We start from the raw sequence: 6,000 nt of genomic DNA on the forward strand, positions 1-6,000 counted from the left end.
ATTGATTAAGATTTTATACTTGGGCAAATGGGACTAATCGCAGTTGTTCGGAGAAACAGGCGGCAACGACGCCTTCGATGATGGTTAGAGTGTATTCGCCATTGCCTAATGCTAGATTAGATAACATAAAGAACCAATTGGAAGGAACGAGGAGCCATCAGAAGATCCAAGTAGAATTAACGAATGGAAAGGGGGCAAATCAACAACCTCGAGAAGTAGATTTGAACCCTAAGGTGACTCTGGAGCCGATTATAGAAGACAATACAGAAGACCCAAATCTTGAGACCAAAGAGGCGCAACTAAAACCTTGGGTAGATGTAATCAAAAGTAATCGCTTAGCTTTAAATGGAATTAAAATAGAATATAATGCACCAACTATTGTGAATGGAGAAATCAAAGTGCTAATTGAGGAGCAAGACATTGAGTCGGAACTTGAATACTGAGAAAATGCGTTACTAATGTTTGCAATGGAGGAAGAGCTATCAATGAATACACTAAAGAAGATTATGACTATTGTTTGGAACTTTGTACCGCTTTCAATATTGTTCTACAATGAAGAAGGATATTTCATAATCGAATTCTGATCAAAATCGGACAGACACGAAGGTCTGATGCAAGGGTCATACACCATCTATCGAAATCTTATGTTCTTACATGAGTGGACTTCTGATTTAACACTCAAAGATGACTTGCTACGCATTCTACCAATATGGGTGATTTTTCCTCAGTTACCTTTAGTATTTTGGAGAGAAATAAGCATAAGTAAAATAGTTAGTGCCATAGGAAAACCGATGATGATTGATGAATTTACATCAAAGAAACTGAGAGTATCATATGCAAGTGTCCTAATGTAAGTGGATGTCATAGCAAGGTTGAAGGCTTACATAAAAATAAGGGACCTAAAAGGAAACAAGATGAGGCAACAAGTGGAGTATGAATAGAAACCACCTTATTGTAAAAAATGCAATAAGGTGGGACATGAGTGTAAGGATAAAATACAACATCAAACAAAATAACGAATATGGGTAGCTAAACCAACTAGGAAATAATAAGAGAAAATTAGCCAAGAGAAAGAGCCAAATACACATAAGGAAAACCAATAAGCAGACAAAGGATAACCTGAATGAATAGTGGTAAAATCATCAAACAAAAATAAAGGAAAAGAAACCATAATAGAAAGAACTCATAGAGGAAAAAGAATGGAAGCTTTAATTGGATGTAAAAATGGATTCGAGGTGCTTGGAATTGGATGTAATCCATCAACCTTAATACCACAATACCATGATGTTAGCTTAGAATGTAAGAGGCTTAAATAAAATAGCAAGCCATGTGGATATTGGAGACCATCTAAAAAAGTTACAAATGCCTTGTGCTGCACTTTTAGAAACCAAAGTGGAAATGAATAATGCTAATAAAATTAAAAGAGTTTTTGGTAATAAGTGGAACTTGATGGATAGCTACTCTCATCATCCTAATAAGAATATTGTTAATGTGGGAAGAAAGGAGCATGGATATCACAATGAAGGATAACTTTAACCAATTTATAAATTATGAAGTAAATACCACAAATGATAAGAGGTTATAATACTTAATAGTGATATATGCACATAACCAAATTGATAACAGGAGGAAATTGTGGGAATATATAAGCAGCTGGAAAACACAGTACAAGGTCCATGGATGATCATAGAAGACTTCAACAATGTGCTTTATGTTAAGGATAAAATTGGTGGCCATACTGTGCAAGAAGTTGAGTTCAAAGATTTGGAATGTATGATGGATGCAACAAAGCTTTATAAACATGATGCAACAGGGAGTTATTTCACATGGTCAAATAAACACACTTCTAGTATAACATACTCCCGCATCGATAGAGTTATCTATAGTAAAAATTGGTTTGAAAATTACCCTATTTGTGAGATGGAAATTTTACTTGCACACATCTTTGACCATGTGGCTCTCATAGTCAAGGCAATGAGTCAAAATACTAAGTTGCATCGAGAATACCCCTATTTCAAGTTCTTAAACTGTGTGGTGGATCAACCTGAGTTTATTGAGCTTGTCAGGAACAACTAGAATATAGAGGAACAAGGAAGACCTATGTACAAAGTTTGGAGAAAATTGAAAAACTTATAACCCATTGTAAACAGGGAAAAGAATGCAAGTGTGAGTATGATCATAGATATTATAAATCAACTTGCTTGAGCTCAAACGTTTCTAGAAGAAGAACTACTCGACGAGAACTACATTCAAAAGGAAAAATAATGGATTGAGGAACTCACATAAGCCACTGAAACAAAAGGGGAAATTCTTATGCAGAAAGCCATGATCAATTGGCTCAAACTGGGAGATGGAAACTGATCGGTCACCATTTCTACTTAATTTCGTCATAAATTCGGCATAAGATCGCCATACTTGGTAACACTTTGTGGTTGTTTTTAAGTGTTTTTCTTTGATTCATCTAGTTCTAGTTATTTTGTGTGCATTTTGTTTTTGTGCCATTTATCTTTGTCTATTAGGTGCTTTTGATCTCTCTACTTGGTGGTTGTAGGTTAATTCTGGATCAGATGGAAATTGCACAAGTGTTGGTGTAAAAGAAGCTGAAAACCGTGACAGGCGTGTAGTATTTTGATCATAACTGGAGCTTCGTAACTCGGAATGACGCGGTTCCGGTGGCAAAATTTCGCTAACGAAAAGAGCTACAACTTTGATGTTGTAGTCAAAGCCAAAAGAGGCAGAGTCAGACACGGTCATACCGTGTCAAGTGACACGGCCGTGTCCGACCTGCTGAAGAATTCTTCCCAAAAGTGGCAGAAGCAGACACGGGCGTGTCAGCCTGCGCGTCAGATTTTAGAAATTCAGCATTTTGTGTTTTTTTAAAGAACCAGAGGGCAGTTTTGGTATTTTACCTAGACTAGGAAACCTATGAGGATAAATAAGTGATTTGGAGAAGGAGAAAAGGACTTTTTGGCCGAGAGAAGAAGCACGATTGAAGATGGGAGAAAACAAGGGTTTGGGAGAGAAGAAGGTTATCATGAACGGAAGCGATTGAAGATCAACTATCATCTCAATTCTTGTAAAGTCTCTATTTTATATTTTGTTTTCTTTGAACGATATGAGTAGCTAATCCCCAATGCTAGGGGGTGTCCCTGATTGGATCTTGTAATGACTTTGAATTCTTGATTTCCTCAATTGCATGTTTTATTATTCAATTTGATTATACAATGTTTTTATGCTTTCTTTGTCGGACAAACAAGGAATGATTTACGGTTAATGATTTGCTGGACCGCGGTTGTTAAGGTTTTTGTACGATTAGATTATAGTAGATATCACCTAGGACTAGGGATACCCTATAGTTACCGGTTAACTCTTGATAAAACAATTGCTTGATTTCATAATAAATCTCTAAGGACTTAGGATTTAGGATGAATGTTCAAAGGTTTTCCCGCTAAGGACTTAGGGGAAAATAATCTAAAGGGCTGGTAATTGAATAGTATGAACTTGTTGAGGAGATCTGAATCCAAGGTTATTATAGAAATAGTCACACACTTTACCCTACCATAATACTCATATTTGTCAAAAAGCCAATTTATTTTTCTGCTTATTTAATTATTGTTAGTCACAATTTGCAAACAAAACTCCAAATATAGTTTTTGTTTAATTGAACCACTATTGAAACTCGATATTAACGTGCAGTCCTTGAGATCGACATTCGGGGAATTTCCCTATTATTACTACAGAGGCAAAATAGTACACTTGCTATTTTACCGATCAGAAACAACACGTATTTTCATGCAATAGTCCAAGGAAAAAATAAACAAAAGACATACACAAACTGGAAGATGCTGATGGAAGAATTCTAGCTGAGTTTAAAGATATTGAGTAAGAAATCATCATATTCTATAGAGACCTTGTAAGGACAACTTCTCAAAGAACAAAACATGCAAATATGATTGCTATTAGTCAAGTGGCTTAACTCCAAGAGACACACAAAAATAGCTTGATTCAAATAGTTTGTGACCAAGAGATTTGGACAACCTTCAATGGTATTAGAGATATGAAAGCACCAGGTATATACGACTTTAATGCAAAGTTTTTCAAGTCAACCTAGATTTTGATAAAAAGAATAATGTGAGAAAAGCTATACAATAGTTCCTTTATCACAATAAATTATACACAACAGTAAATTGCACTATTGTGACTCTGATTCCAAAAACTTCTACTACAAAAAGTGCGAGAGAGATAAGACCAATAGCCTGTTGCACAACAATCTATAAAATCATCTCAAAGATTCTCACAACTAGGTTGAATAAGGTAATCAATGTCATTATTGATGAAAACCAGTATACTTTTCTCTTAGGAAAGATTATCCATGATAATATCATCATTGCATGGGAGCTCATAAGAGGTTACATGAGGAAGCACATATCACCTATATGTGAAATTAAAATAAATATTCAAAAAGCCTACGATATGGTGGAATGGACAACTTTGGAAACCACCATGAGAGAGACGAACTTTCCTACAAAGTGCATCAAGTGGATAATGGTTTGTGTTAGTACTGTCTCATACAAATACAACATAAATGATTAGTGCAGCAAGATTCTGAAAGCAAAAAGAGGCCTTAGGTAGGGAGATCCAATTTCTCCACTGCTATTTGTGATAGTAATGAAATACATGAACAAATACTGGAAGAAATTGCAGAAGAAACATAACTTCAACTACCATCCCGAATGTGAAAAGCTTCGAATAACAAACATTTGATTTGCCAATGATCTCATACTATTCTCTAGAGGGGATGAAATTTTTGTGCAACTCAAGATGCAAGAATTCCATACTTCTTAGAAGCTACAGGCATGAAGGCAAATCCCTCAAAGTGTAAGGTTTACTTTGGAGGGGTTCAAGAACAAGTGCAACAAATAATCAAGAAACTACAAATTTCTCAAATGGAACTTTGCCGTGTAAGTATCTTGGAGTTCCCCTATCTAGTCATAAGCTGGATGTTCATCATTACAAACCTCTGATGGATAAAATTATAGCTAGAATAAAACATTGGACAACAAAATTGTTGCGTTATGCAGGTAGGATGCAATTGATTAATAGTGTGATCTTTGCCATCACTACTTATTGGATGCAAGCTTACCCGCTTCCAAAGAAAGTTATTCATCATATTGAAGCTATTTGTAGAAACTTCCTTTGGAGTGGTACTGAGGAGATGAGTAAGAAGGCTCTGGTTGCTTAGGACAAAGTGTGCAATCCAAAGTCAAAAGGAGGGTTGGACTTCATTTCTGCAGGGGAATGAAATCAAGCAACCGTGACAAAGCTGTTATGGAATATTCAAGCTAAAACAGGTAAAATATGGGTTAGATAGATTTACACATACTACCATAAAGGTTAAAACATAATGGTGTGGCAATCAAGTACAAACTACTCGTGGATTTTTAAGAAAATTTTAAATTGCAGGAACAATATTGACCAATATAAACACTGGGAGGAAACAGTTCAACAAAGAAAATACAATACATCTACCACGTACACAATTATTAGAGGTGATAAAAGGGAATGGATTGGAAGAAGCTCTTTTATACCAATCAAGCTAGACCTCGCGCTAGCTTCACGCTTTGGTTAACTCTTCATAACCTCCTGCCAACCAAAGAAAAACTATCACAAATTGGCATTACAACTGATGGTTCGTTCAACTTTTATAACCAAATGGAGACCTGAGAGCATCTGTTGTTTGAATGCGTGATCACAAAAAAAAAATCTGGAACGATATTTTAGAATGACTTGGCTATAATAGAAAGCCCACATGCTGTAGAAATGAAAAGAATTGGCTCATACTATAAACAAAGAATAAAGGCTAGAAGAGGCAAGTATTAAAAATTGTAGTGACATAAACTATATACAACCTTTGGAGAGTTAGAAATGATCACATATTCTCCTAAAAAGAGATAAATACCAACCTAACTAGCAACATTATCCATATTATAGTGACTAGAT

Source organism: Vicia villosa, unplaced genomic scaffold, assembly GCF_029867415.1.
Source record: "Vicia villosa cultivar HV-30 ecotype Madison, WI unplaced genomic scaffold, Vvil1.0 ctg.000585F_1_1, whole genome shotgun sequence".
Taxonomy (NCBI): Eukaryota; Viridiplantae; Streptophyta; class Magnoliopsida; order Fabales; family Fabaceae; genus Vicia; species Vicia villosa.